This window comes from Pituophis catenifer, unplaced genomic scaffold (genome assembly GCF_029215685.1).
Source record: "Pituophis catenifer annectens isolate HBS135680 unplaced genomic scaffold, rPitCat1.0.hap2 SCAF_11, whole genome shotgun sequence".
NCBI classification, from domain to species: Eukaryota; Metazoa; Chordata; class Lepidosauria; order Squamata; family Colubridae; genus Pituophis; species Pituophis catenifer.
In genome coordinates, this window is record NW_027256891.1 from 7,225,760 (window position 1) to 7,241,043 (window position 15,284).

Below are 15,284 nucleotides of genomic sequence, written 5' to 3' on the forward strand. Positions count from 1 at the left end.
GCTGTATTGAGTCCGACTGCCAATTCTGAAATATAGCTTTGGTCTAAGTAGTCAGGGAAAGCTCCTACCTTTAAATTGAATGTGTTGTGTCCTTTTGAGACAGTGGGAAACATGAATATGTGTTTCTTTTGCAAATCTGAGCTCTGTATCAAAGGTACGTTTTCTGGATGAATTGAGTCCTACTGCCAATTCTGAGATACAGCTTTGGTCTAACTCCTAAGGAAAAGCTTCCATTTCAAAATTGAATGTGTTTTGTGCTTTTGAGAAAGTGGGAAACATGAATATGTGTTTCTTCTGGAAATCTGAGCTCTGTGTCAAAAGTTACGTTTTCTGGCTGTATTGAGTCCGACTGCCAATTCTGAGATACACTTTGGTCTAATTCCTCAGGGAAAGCTCGTACTTGAAAATTGAATGTGTTTTGTGCTTTTCAGACTGTGTGGACCAATGAATATGTGTTTCTTTTGCAAATCTGAGCTCTGTGTCAAAAGTTAAGTTTTCTGGCTTATTTGCGTCCTACTCCCAATTCTGAGACACAGCTTTGGTCTAACTCCTAAGGGAAAGCTCGTACTTGAAATTGAATGTGTTTTTGCACTTTACAGACCGTGGGGACCATGAATATTTGTTTCTTCTGCAAATCTGAGCTCTGTATCAAAGATCAGTTTTCTGGATGAATTGAGTCCTACTGCCAATTCTGAGATACAGCTTTGGTCTAACTCCTAAGGAAAAGCTTCCATTTCAAAATTGAATGTGTTCTTAGGCTTCTCCTACTGTGGGGACCATGAATATATGTTTCTTCTGCAAATCTGAGCTCTGTGTCAAAAGTTAAGTTTTCTGGCTTATTTGAGTCCTACTCCCAATTCTGAGACACAGCTTTGGTCTAACTCCTAAGGGAAAGCTCGTACTTGAAATTGAATGTGTTTTTGCACTTTACAGACCGTGGGGACCATGAATATTTGTTTCTTCTGCAAATCTGAGCTCTGTATCAAAGATCAGTTTTCTGGATGAATTGAGTCCTACTGCCAATTCTGAGATACAGCTTTGGTCTAACTCCTAAGGAAAAGCTTCCATTTCAAAATTGAATGTGTTTTGTGCTTTTCAGACTGTGTGGACCATGAATATGTGTTTCTTCTGCAAATCTGAGCTCTATGTCAAAAGTTAAGTTTTCTTGCTGTATTGAGTCCGACTGCCAATTCTGAAATATAGCTTTGGTCTAAGTAGTCAGGGAAAGCTCCTACCTTTAAATTGAATGTGTTGTGTCCTTTTTAGACAGTGGGAAACATGAATATGTGTTTCTTTTGCAAATCTGAGCTCTGTATCAAAGGTACGTTTTCTGGATGAATTGAGTCCTACTGCCAATTCTGAGATACAGCTTTGGTCTAACTCCTAAGGAAAAGCTTCCATTTCAAAATTGAATGTGTTTTGTGCTTTTGAGAAAGTGGGAAACATGAATATGTGTTTCTTCTGGAAATCTGAGCTCTGTGTCAAAAATTACGTTTTCTGGCTTATTTGAGTCCTACTCCCAATTCTGAGACACAGCTTTAGTCTAACTCCTAAGGGAAAGCTCGTACTTGAAATTGAATGTGTTTTTGCACTTTACAGACCGTGGGGACCATGAATATTTGTTTCTTCTGCAAATCTGAGCTCTGTATCAAAGATCAGTTTTCTGGATGAATTGAGTCCTACTGCCAATTCAGAGATACAGCTTTGGTCTAACTCCTAAGGAAAAGCTTCCATTTCAAAATTGAATGTGTTTTGTGCTTTTGAGAAAGCGGGAAACATGAATATGTGTTTCTTCTGCAAATCTGAGCTCTGTGTCAAAAGTTACGTTTTCTGGCTGTATTGAGTCCGACTGCCAATTCTGAAATATAGCTTTGGTCTAAGTAGTCAGGGAAAGCTCCTACCTTTAAATTGAATGTGTTGTGTCCTTTTGAGACAGTGGGAAACATGAATATGTGTTTCTTTTGCAAATCTGAGCTCTGTGTCAAAACTTATGGTTTCTGGCTGATTTGAGTCCTACTCCCAATTCTGAGACACAGCTTTGGTCTAACTCCTCAGGCAAAGCTCGTACATGAAAATTGAATGTGTTTTGTGCTTTTCAGACTGTGTGGACAATGAATATGTGTTTCTTTTGCAAATCTGAGCTCTGTGTCAAAAGTTACGTTTTCAGGCTGAATTGAGTCCTACTGCCAATTCTGAAATATAGCTTTGGACTAAGTAGTCAGGGAAAGCTCCTACCTTTAAATTGAATGTGTTGTGTCCTTTTGAGACAGTGGGAAACATGAATATGTGTTTCTTTTGCAAATCTGAGCTCTGTGTCAAAACTTATGGTTTCTGGATGATTTGAGTCCTAATCCCAATTCTGAGACACAGCTTTGGTCTAACTCCTAAGGGAAAGCTCGTACTTGAAAATTGAATGTGTTTTTGCACTTTTCAGACCGTGGGGACCATGAATATTTGTTTCTTCTGCAAATCTGAGCTCTGTATCAAAGATAAGTTTTCTGGATGAATTGAGTCCTACTGCCAATTCTGAGATACAGCTTTGGTCTAACTCCTAAGGAAAAGCTTCCATTTCAAAATTGAATGTGTTTTGTGCTTTTCAGACTGTGTGGACCATGAATATGTGTTTCTTCTGCAAATCTGAGCTCTGTGTCAAAAGTTACGTTTCTGGCTGTATTGAGTCCGACTGCCAATTCTGAAATATAGCTTTGGTCTAACTAGTCAGGGAAAGCTCCTACCTTTAAATTGAATGTGTTTTGAGCTTTTCAGACTGTGTGGACCATGAATATGTGTTTCTTCTGCAAATCTGAGCTCTATGTCAAAAGTTAAGTTTTCTTGCTGTATTGAGTCCGACTGCCAATTCTGAAATATAGCTTTGGTCTAAGTAGTCAGGGAAAGCTCCTACCTTTAAATTGAATGTGTTGTGTCCTTTTGAGACAGTGGGAAACATGAATATGTGTTTCTTTTGCAAATCTGAGCTCTGTATCAAAGGTACGTTTTCTGGATGAATTGAGTCCTACTGCCAATTCTGAGATACAGCTTTGGTCTAACTCCTAAGGAAAAGCTTCCATTTCAAAATTGAATGTGTTTTGTGCTTTTGAGAAAGTGGGAAACATGAATATGTGTTTCTTCTGGAAATCTGAGCTCTGTGTCAAAAGTTACGTTTTCTGGCTGTATTGAGTCCGACTGCCAATTCTGAGATACACTTTGGTCTAATTCCTCAGGGAAAGCTCGTACTTGAAAATTGAATGTGTTTTGTGCTTTTCAGACTGTGTGGACCAATGAATATGTGTTTCTTTTGCAAATCTGAGCTCTGTGTCAAAAGTTAAGTTTTCTGGCTTATTTGCGTCCTACTCCCAATTCTGAGACACAGCTTTGGTCTAACTCCTAAGGGAAAGCTCGTACTTGAAATTGAATGTGTTTTTGCACTTTACAGACCGTGGGGACCATGAATATTTGTTTCTTCTGCAAATCTGAGCTCTGTATCAAAGATCAGTTTCCTGGATGAATTGAGTCCTACTGCCAATTCTGAGATACAGCTTTGGTCTAACTCCTAAGGAAAAGCTTCCATTTCAAAATTGAATGTGTTCTTAGGCTTCTCCTACTGTGGGGACCATGAATATATGTTTCTTCTGCAAATCTGAGCTCTGTGTCAAAAGTTAAGTTTTCTGGCTTATTTGAGTCCTACTCCCAATTCTGAGACACAGCTTTGGTCTAACTCCTAAGGGAAAGCTCGTACTTGAAATTGAATGTGTTTTTGCACTTTACAGACCGTGGGGACCATGAATATTTGTTTCTTCTGCAAATCTGAGCTCTGTATCAAAGATCAGTTTTCTGGATGAATTGAGTCCTACTGCCAATTCTGAGATACAGCTTTGGTCTAACTCCTAAGGAAAAGCTTCCATTTCAAAATTGAATGTGTTTTGTGCTTTTCAGACTGTGTGGACCATGAATATGTGTTTCTTCTGCAAATCTGAGCTCTATGTCAAAAGTTAAGTTTTCTTGCTGTATTGAGTCCGACTGCCAATTCTGAAATATAGCTTTGGTCTAAGTAGTCAGGGAAAGCTCCTACCTTTAAATTGAATGTGTTGTGTCCTTTTTAGACAGTGGGAAACATGAATATGTGTTTCTTTTGCAAATCTGAGCTCTGTATCAAAGGTACGTTTTCTGGATGAATTGAGTCCTACTGCCAATTCTGAGATACAGCTTTGGTCTAACTCCTAAGGAAAAGCTTCCATTTCAAAATTGAATGTGTTTTGTGCTTTTGAGAAAGTGGGAAACATGAATATGTGTTTCTTCTGGAAATCTGAGCTCTGTGTCAAAAGTTACGTTTTCTGGCTGTATTGAGTCCGACTGCCAATTCTGAGATACACTTTGGTCTAATTCCTCAGGGAAAGCTCGTACTTGAAAATTGAATGTGTTTTGTGCTTTTCAGACTGTGTGGACCAATGAATATGTGTTTCTTTTTCAAATCTGAGCTCTGTGTCAAAAGTTAAGTTTTCTGGCTTATTTGCGTCCTACTCCCAATTCTGAGACACAGCTTTGGTCTAACTCCTAAGGGAAAGCTCGTACTTGAAATTGAATGTGTTTTTGCACTTTACAGACCGTGGGGACCATGAATATTTGTTTCTTCTGCAAATCTGAGCTCTGTATCAAAGATCAGTTTTCTGGATGAATTGAGTCCTACTGCCAATTCTGAGATACAGCTTTGGTCTAACTCCTAAGGAAAAGCTTCCATTTCAAAATTGAATGTGTTCTTAGGCTTCTCCTACTGTGGGGACCATGAATATATGTTTCTTCTGCAAATCTGAGCTCTGTGTCAAAAGTTAAGTTTTCTGGCTTATTTGAGTCCTACTCCCAATTCTGAGACACAGCTTTGGTCTAACTCCTAAGGGAAAGCTCGTACTTGAAATTGAATGTGTTTTTGCACTTTACAGACCGTGGGGACCATGAATATTTGTTTCTTCTGCAAATCTGAGCTCTGTATCAAAGATCAGTTTTCTGGATGAATTGAGTCCTACTGCCAATTCTGAGATACAGCTTTGGTCTAACTCCTAAGGAAAAGCTTCCATTTCAAAATTGAATGTGTTTTGTGCTTTTCAGACTGTGTGGACCATGAATATGTGTTTCTTCTGCAAATCTGAGCTCTATGTCAAAAGTTAAGTTTTCTTGCTGTATTGAGTCCGACTGCCAATTCTGAAATATAGCTTTGGTCTAAGTAGTCAGGGAAAGCTCCTACCTTTAAATTGAATGTGTTGTGTCCTTTTTAGACAGTGGGAAACATGAATATGTGTTTCTTTTGCAAATCTGAGCTCTGTATCAAAGGTACGTTTTCTGGATGAATTGAGTCCTACTGCCAATTCTGAGATACAGCTTTGGTCTAACTCCTAAGGAAAAGCTTCCATTTCAAAATTGAATGTGTTTTGTGCTTTTGAGAAAGTGGGAAACATGAATATGTGTTTCTTCTGGAAATCTGAGCTCTGTGTCAAAAATTACGTTTTCTGGCTTATTTGAGTCCTACTCCCAATTCTGAGACACAGCTTTAGTCTAACTCCTAAGGGAAAGCTCGTACTTGAAATTGAATGTGTTTTTGCACTTTACAGACCGTGGGGACCATGAATATTTGTTTCTTCTGCAAATCTGAGCTCTGTATCAAAGATCAGTTTTCTGGATGAATTGAGTCCTACTGCCAATTCAGAGATACAGCTTTGGTCTAACTCCTAAGGAAAAGCTTCCATTTCAAAATTGAATGTGTTTTGTGCTTTTGAGAAAGCGGGAAACATGAATATGTGTTTCTTCTGCAAATCTGAGCTCTGTGTCAAAAGTTACGTTTTCTGGCTGTATTGAGTCCGACTGCCAATTCTGAAATATAGCTTTGGTCTAAGTAGTCAGGGAAAGCTCCTACCTTTAAATTGAATGTGTTGTGTCCTTTTGAGACAGTGGGAAACATGAATATGTGTTTCTTTTGCAAATCTGAGCTCTGTGTCAAAACTTATGGTTTCTGGCTGATTTGAGTCCTACTCCCAATTCTGAGACACAGCTTTGGTCTAACTCCTCAGGCAAAGCTCGTACATGAAAATTGAATGTGTTTTGTGCTTTTCAGACTGTGTGGACAATGAATATGTGTTTCTTTTGCAAATCTGAGCTCTGTGTCAAAAGTTACGTTTTCAGGCTGAATTGAGTCCTACTGCCAATTCTGAAATATAGCTTTGGACTAAGTAGTCAGGGAAAGCTCCTACCTTTAAATTGAATGTGTTGTGTCCTTTTGAGACAGTGGGAAACATGAATATGTGTTTCTTTTGCAAATCTGAGCTCTGTGTCAAAACTTATGCTTTCTGGATGATTTGAGTCCTAATCCCAATTCTGAGACACAGCTTTGGTCTAACTCCTAAGGGAAAGCTCGTACTTGAAAATTGAATGTGTTTTTGCACTTTTCAGACCGTGGGGACCATGAATATTTGTTTCTTCTGCAAATCTGAGCTCTGTATCAAAGATAAGTTTTCTGGATGAATTGAGTCCTACTGCCAATTCTGAGATACAGCTTTGGTCTAACTCCTAAGGAAAAGCTTCCATTTCAAAATTGAATGTGTTTTGTGCTTTTCAGACTGTGTGGACCATGAATATGTGTTTCTTCTGCAAATCTGAGCTCTGTGTCAAAAGTTACGTTTGTGGCTGTATTGAGTCCGACTGCCAATTCTGAAATATAGCTTTGGTCTAACTAGTCAGGGAAAGCTCCTACCTTTAAATTGAATGTGTTGTGTCCTTTTGAAACAGTGGGGAACATGAATATGTGTTTCTTCTGCAAATCTGAGCTCTGTATCAAAGATAAGTTTTCTGGATGAATTGAGTCCTACTGCCAATTCTGAGATACAGCTTTGGTCTAACTCCTAAGGAAAAGCTTCCATTTCAAAATTGAATGTGTTTTGTGCTTTTCAGACTGTGTGGACCATGAATATGTGTTTCTTCTGCAAATCTGAGCTCTGTGTCAAAAGTTAAGTTTTCTGGCTTATTTGCGTCCTACTCCCAATTCTGAGACACAGCTTTTGTCTAACTCCTAAGGGAAAGCTCATACTTGAAATTGAATGTGTTTTTGCACTTTACAGACCGTGGGGACCATGAATATTTGTTTCTTCTGCAAATCTGAGCTCTGTATCAAAGATCAGTTTTCTGGATGAATTGAGTCCTACTGCCAATTCTGAGATACAGCTTTGGTCTAACTCCTAAGGAAAAGCTTCCATTTCAAAATTGAATGTGTTCTTAGGCTTCTCCTACTGTGGGGACCATGAATATATGTTTCTTCTGCAAATCTGAGCTCTGTGTCAAAAGTTAAGTTTTCTGGCTTATTTGAGTCCTACTCCCAATTCTGAGACACAGCTTTGGTCTAACTCCTAAGGGAAAGCTCGTACTTGAAATTGAATGTGTTTTTGCACTTTACAGACCGTGGGGACCATGAATATTTGTTTCTTCTGCAAATCTGAGCTCTGTATCAAAGATCAGTTTTCTGGATGAACTGAGTCCTACTGCCAATTCTGAGATACAGCTTTGGTCTAACTCCTAAGGAAAAGCTTCCATTTCAAAATTGAATGTGTTTTGTGCTTTTCAGACTGTGTGGACCATGAATATGTGTTTCTTCTGCAAATCTGAGCTCTATGTCAAAAGTTAAGTTTTCTTGCTGTATTGAGTCCGACTGCCAATTCTGAAATATAGCTTTGGTCTAAGTAGTCAGGGAAAGCTCCTACCTTTAAATTGAATGTGTTGTGTCCTTTTTAGACAGTGGGAAACATGAATATGTGTTTCTTTTGCAAATCTGAGCTCTGTATCAAAGGTACGTTTTCTGGATGAATTGAGTCCTACTGCCAATTCTGAGATACAGCTTTGGTCTAACTCCTAAGGAAAAGCTTCCATTTCAAAATTGAATGTGTTTTGTGCTTTTGAGAAAGTGGGAAACATGAATATGTGTTTCTTCTGGAAATCTGAGCTCTGTGTCAAAAATTACGTTTTCTGGCTTATTTGAGTCCTACTCCCAATTCTGAGACACAGCTTTAGTCTAACTCCTAAGGGAAAGCTCGTACTTGAAATTGAATGTGTTTTTGCACTTTACAGACCGTGGGGACCATGAATATTTGTTTCTTCTGCAAATCTGAGCTCTGTATCAAAGATCAGTTTTCTGGATGAATTGAGTCCTACTGCCAATTCAGAGATACAGCTTTGGTCTAACTCCTAAGGAAAAGCTTCCATTTCAAAATTGAATGTGTTTTGTGCTTTTGAGAAAGCGGGAAACATGAATATGTGTTTCTTCTGCAAATCTGAGCTCTGTGTCAAAAGTTCCGTTTTCTGGCTGTATTGAGTCCGACTGCCAATTCTGAAATATAGCTTTGGTCTAAGTAGTCAGGGAAAGCTCCTACCTTTAAATTGAATGTGTTGTGTCCTTTTGAGACAGTGGGAAACATGAATATGTGTTTCTTTTGCAAATCTGAGCTCTGTGTCAAAACTTATGGTTTGTGGCTGATTTGAGTCCTACTCCCAATTCTGAGACACAGCTTTGGTCTAACTCCTCAGGCAAAGCTCGTACATGAAAATTGAATGTGTTTTGTGCTTTTCAGACTGTGTGGACAATGAATATGTGTTTCTTTTGCAAATCTGAGCTCTGTGTCAAAAGTTACGTTTTCAGGCTGAATTGAGTCCTACTGCCAATTCTGAAATATAGCTTTGGACTAAGTAGTCAGGGAAAGCTCCTACCTTTAAATTGAATGTGTTGTGTCCTTTTGAGACAGTGGGAAACATGAATATGTGTTTCTTTTGCAAATCTGAGCTCTGTGTCAAAACTTATGCTTTCTGGATGATTTGAGTCCTAATCCCAATTCTGAGACACAGCTTTGGTCTAACTCCTAAGGGAAAGCTCGTACTTGAAAATTGAATGTGTTTTTGCACTTTTCAGACCGTGGGGACCATGAATATTTGTTTCTTCTGTAAATCTGAGCTCTGTATCAAAGATAAGTTTTCTGGATGAATTGAGTCCTACTGCCAATTCTGAGATACAGCTTTGGTCTAACTCCTAAGGAAAAGCTTCCATTTCAAAATTGAATGTGTTTTGTGCTTTTCAGACTGTGTGGACCATGAATATGTGTTTCTTCTGCAAATCTGAGCTCTGTGTCAAAAGTTACGTTTCTGGCTGTATTGAGTCCGACTGCCAATTCTGAAATATAGCTTTGGTCTAAGTAGTCAGGGAAAGCTCCTACCTTTAAATTGAATGTGTTGTGTCCTTTTTAGACAGTGGGAAACATGAATATGTGTTTCTTTTGCAAATCTGAGCTCTGTATCAAAGGTACGTTTTCTGGATGAATTGAGTCCTACTGCCAATTCTGAGATACAGCTTTGGTCTAACTCCTAAGGAAAAGCTTCCATTTCAAAATTGAATGTGTTTTGTGCTTTTGAGAAAGTGGGAAACATGAATATGTGTTTCTTCTGGAAATCTGAGCTCTGTGTCAAAAATTACGTTTTCTGGCTTATTTGAGTCCTACTCCCAATTCTGAGACACAGCTTTAGTCTAACTCCTAAGGGAAAGCTCGTACTTGAAATTGAATGTGTTTTTGCACTTTACAGACCGTGGGGACCATGAATATTTGTTTCTTCTGCAAATCTGAGCTCTGTATCAAAGATCAGTTTTCTGGATGAATTGAGTCCTACTGCCAATTCAGAGATACAGCTTTGGTCTAACTCCTAAGGAAAAGCTTCCATTTCAAAATTGAATGTGTTTTGTGCTTTTGAGAAAGCGGGAAACATGAATATGTGTTTCTTCTGCAAATCTGAGCTCTGTGTCAAAAGTTCCGTTTTCTGGCTGTATTGAGTCCGACTGCCAATTCTGAAATATAGCTTTGGTCTAAGTAGTCAGGGAAAGCTCCTACCTTTAAATTGAATGTGTTGTGTCCTTTTGAGACAGTGGGAAACATGAATATGTGTTTCTTTTGCAAATCTGAGCTCTGTGTCAAAACTTATGGTTTGTGGCTGATTTGAGTCCTACTCCCAATTCTGAGACACAGCTTTGGTCTAACTCCTCAGGCAAAGATCGTACATGAAAATTGAATGTGTTTTGTGCTTTTCAGACTGTGTGGACAATGAATATTTGTTTCTTCTGTAAATCTGAGCTCTGTATCAAAGATAAGTTTTCTGGATGAATTGAGTCCTACTGCCAATTCTGAGATACAGCTTTGGTCTAACTCCTAAGGAAAAGCTTCCATTTCAAAATTGAACGTGTTTTGTGCTTTTCAGACTGTGTGGACCATGAATATGTGTTTCTTCTGCAAATCTGAGCTCTGTGTCAAAAGTTACGTTTCTGGCTGTATTGAGTCCGACTGCCAATTCTGAAATATAGCTTTGGTCTAACTAGTCAGGGAAAGCTCCTACCTTTAAATTGAATGTGTTGTGTCCTTTTGAAACAGTGGGGAACATGAATATGTGTTTCTTCTGCAAATCTGAGCTCTGTATCAAAAATAAGTTTTCTGGATGAATTGAGTCCTACTGCCAATTCTGAGATACAGCTTTGGTCTAACTCCTAAGGAAAAGCTTCCATTTCAAAATTGAATGTGTTTTGTGCTTTTCAGACTGTGTGGACCATGAATATGTGTTTCTTTTACAAATCTGAGCTCTGTGTCAAAAGTTAAGTTTTCAGGCTGAATTGAGTCCTACTGCCAATTCTGAAATATAGCTTTGGACTAAGTAGTCAGGGAAAGCTCCTACCTTTAAATTGAATGTGTTGTGTCCTTTTGAGACAGTGGGAAACATGAATATGTGTTTCTTTTGCAAATCTGAGCTGTGTGTCAAAACTTATGGTTTCTGGATGATTTGAGTCCTAATCCCAATTCTGAGACACAGCTTTGGTCTAACTCCTAAGGGAAAGCTCGTACTTGAAAATTGAATGTGTTTTTGCACTTTTCAGACCGTGGGGACCATGAATATTTGTTTCTTCTGCAAATCTGAGCTCTGTATCAAAGATAAGTTTTCTCGATGAATTGAGTCCTACTGCCAATTCTGAGATACAGCTTTGGTCTAACTCCTAAGGAAAAGCTTCCATTTCAAAATTGAATGTGTTTTGTGCTTTTCAGACTGTGTGGACTATGAATATGTGTTTCTTCTGCAAATCTGAACTCTGTGTCAAAGATAAGTTTTCTGGCTGTATTGAGTCCGACTGCCAATTCTGAGATACACTTTGGTCTAACTCCTCAGGGAAAGCTCGTACTTGAAAATTGAATGTGTTTTGTGCTTTTCAGACTGTGTGGACCATGAATATGTGTTTCTTTTGCAAATCTGAGCTCTGTGTCAAAAGTTAAGTTTTCTGGTTGAATTGAGTCCTACTGCCAATTCTGAAATATAGCTTTGGACTAAGTAGTCAAGGAAAGCTCCTACCTTTAAATTGAATGTGTTGTGTCCTTTTGAGACAGTGGGAAACATGAATATGTGTTTCTTTTGCAAATCTGAGCTCTGTGTCAAAACTTATGCTTTCTGGATGATTTGAGTCCTAATCCCAATTCTGAGACACAGCTTTGGTCTAACTCCTAAGGGAAAGCTCGTACTTGAAAATTGAATGTGTTTTTGCACTTTTCAGACCGTGGGGACCATGAATATTTGTTTCTTCTGCAAATCTGAGCTCTGTATCAAAGATAAGTTTTCTGGATGAATTGAGTCCTACTGCCAATTCTGAGATACAGCTTTGGTCTAACTCCTAAGGAAAAGCTTCCATTTCAAAATTGAATGTGTTTTGTGCTTTTCAGACTGTGTGGACCATGAATATGTGTTTCTTCTGCAAATCTGAGCTCTGTGTCAAAAGTTACGTTTCTGGCTGTATTGAGTCCGACTGCCAATTCTGAAATATAGCTTTGGTCTAACTAGTCAGGGAAAGCTCCTACCTTTAAATTGAATGTGTTGTGTCCTTTTGAGACAGTGGGAAACATGAATATGTGTTTCTTTTGCAAATCTGAGCTCTGTATCAAAGGTACGTTTTCTGGATGAATTGAGTCCTACTGCCAATTCTGAGATACAGCTTTGGTCTAACTCCTAAGGAAAAGCTTCCATTTCAAAATTGAATGTGTTTTGTGCTTTTCAGACTGTGTGGACCATGAATATGTGTTTCTTCTGGAAATCTGAGCTCTGTGTCAAAAGTTACGTTTTCTGGCTGTATTGAGTCCGACTGCCAATTCTGAGATACACTTTGGTCTAATTCCTCAGGGAAAGCTCGTACTTGAAAATTGAATGTGTTTTGTGCTTTTCAGACTGTGTGGACCAATGAATATGTGTTTCTTTTGCAAATCTGAGCTCTGTGTCAAAAGTTAAGTTTTCTGGCTTATTTGAGTCCTACTCCCAATTCTGAGACACAGCTTTGGTCTAACTCCTAAGGGAAAGCTCGTACTTGAAATTGAATGTGTTTTTGCACTTTACAGACCGTGGGGACCATGAATATTTGTTTCTTCTGCAAATCTGAGCTCTGTATCAAAGATCAGTTTTCTGGATGAATTGAGTCCTACTGCCAATTCTGAGATACAGCTTTGGTCTAACTCCTAAGGAAAAGCTTCCATTTCAAAATTGAATGTGTTCTTAGGCTTCTCCTACTGTGGGGACCATGAATATATGTTTCTTCTGCAAATCTGAGCTCTGTGTCAAAAGTTAAGTTTTCTGGCTTATTTGAGTCCTACTCCCAATTCTGAGACACAGCTTTGGTCTAACTCCTAAGGGAAAGCTCGTACTTGAAATTGAATGTGTTTTTGCACTTTACAGACCGTGGGGACCATGAATATTTGTTTCTTCTGCAAATCTGAGCTCTGTATCAAAGATCAGTTTTCTGGATGAATTGAGTCCTACTGCCAATTCTGAGATACAGCTTTGGTCTAACTCCTAAGGAAAAGCTTCCATTTCAAAATTGAATGTGTTCTTAGGCTTCTCCGACTGTGGGGACCATGAATATATGTTTCTTCTGCAAATCTGAGCTCTGTGTCAAAAGTTAAGTTTTCTGGCTTATTTGAGTCCTACTCCCAATTCTGAGACACAGCTTTGGTCTAAGTAGTCAGGGAAAGCTCCTACCTTTAAATTGAATGTGTTGTGTCCTTTTGAGACAGTGGGAAACATGAATATGTGTTTCTTTTGCAAATCTGAGCTCTGTGTCAAAACTTATGGTTTCTGGCTGATTTGAGTCCTACTCCCAATTCTGAGACAGAGCTTTGGTCTAACTCCTCAGGCAAAGCTCGTACATGAAAATTGAATGTGTTTTGTGCTTTTCAGACTGTGTGGACCATGAATATGTGTTTCTTTTGCAAATCTGAGCTCTGTGTCAAAAGTTAAGTTTTCAGGCTGAATTGAGTCCTACTGCCAATTCTGAAATATAGCTTTGGACTAAGTAGTCAGGGAAAGCTCCTACCTTTAAATTGAATGTGTTGTGTCCTTTTGAGACAGTGGGAAACATGAATATGTGTTTCTTTTGCAAATCTGAGCTCTGTGTCAAAACTTATGGTTTCTGGATGATTTGAGTCCTAATCCCAATTCTGAGACACAGCTTTGGTCTAACTCCTAAGGGAAAGCTCGTACTTGAAAATTGAATGTGTTTTTGCACTTTTCAGACCGTGGGGACCATGAATATTTGTTTCTTCTGCAAATCTGAGCTCTGTATCAAAGATAAGTTTTCTCGATGAATTGAGTCCTACTGCCAATTCTGAGATACAGCTTTGGTCTAACTCCTAAGGAAAAGCTTCCATTTCAAAATTGAATGTGTTTTGTGCTTTTCAGACTGTGTGGACTATGAATATGTGTTTCTTCTGCAAATCTGAACTCTGTGTCAAAGATAAGTTTTCTGGACGAATTGAGTCCGACTGCCAATTCTGAAATATAGCTTTGGACTAAGTAGTCAGGGAAAGCTCCTACCTTTAAATTGAATGTGTTGTGTCCTTTTGAGACAGTGGGAAACATGAATATGTGTTTCTTTTGCAAATCTGAGCTCTGTGTCAAAAGTTAAGTTTTCTGGTTCAATTGAGTCCTACTGCCAATTCTGAAATATAGCTTTGGACTAAGTAGTCAGGGAAAGCTCCTACCTTTAAATTGAATTTGTTGTGTCCTTTTGAGACAGTGGGAAACATGAATATGTGTTTCTTTTGCAAATCTGAGCTCTGTATCAAAGGTACGTTTTCTGGATGAATTGAGTCCTACTGCCAATTCTGAGATACAGCTTTGGTCTAACTCCTAAGGAAAAGCTTCCATTTCAAAATTGAATGTGTTTTGTGCTTTTGAGAAAGTGGGAAACATGAATATGTGTTTCTTCTGGAAATCTGAGCTCTGTGTCAAAAGTTACGTTTTCTGGCTGTATTGAGTCCGTCTGCCAATTCTGAGATACACTTTGGTCTAACTCCTAAGGGAAAACTCGTACTTGAAAATTGAATGTGTTTTGTGCTTTTCAGACTGTGTGGACCATGAATATGTGTTTCTTTTGCAAATCTGAGCTCTGTGTCAAAAGTTAAGTTTTCTGGCTGAATTGAGTCCTACTGCCAATTCTGAAATATAGCTTTGGACTAAGTAGTCAGGGAAAGCTCCTACCTTTAAATTGAATGTGTTGTGTCCTTTTGAGACAATGGGAAACATGAATATGTGTTTCTTTTGCAAATCTCAGCTCTGTGTCAAAACTTATGGTTTCTGGATGATTTGAGTCCTACTCCCAATTCTGAGACACAGCTTTGGTCTAACTCCTAAGGGAAAGCTCGTACTTGAAAATTGAATGTGTTTTGTGCTTTTCAGATTGTGTGGACCATGAATATGTGTTTCTTTTGCAAATCTGAGCTCTGTATCAAAGGTACGTTTTCTGGATGAATTGAGTCCGACTGCCAATTCTGAGATACACTTTGGTCTAACTCCTCAGGGAAAGCTCGTACTTGAAAATTGAATGTGTTTTGTGCTTTTCAGACTGTGTGGACCATGAATATGTGTTTCTTCTTGAAATCTGAGCTCTATGTCAAAAGTTACGTTTTCTGGCTGTATTGAGTCCGACTGCCAATTCTGAGATACACTTTGGTCTAACTCCTAAGGGAAAGCTCGTACTTGAAAATTGAATGTGTTTTGTGCTTTTCAGACTGTGTGGACCGTGAATATGTGTTTCTTCTGCAAATCTGAGCTCTATGTCAAAAGTTACGTTTTCTGGCTGTATTGAGTCCGACTGCCAATTCTGAAATATAGCTTTGGTCTAAGTAGTCAGGGAAAGCTCCTACCTTTAAATTGAATGTGTTGTGTCCTTTTGAGACAGTGGGAAACATGAATAT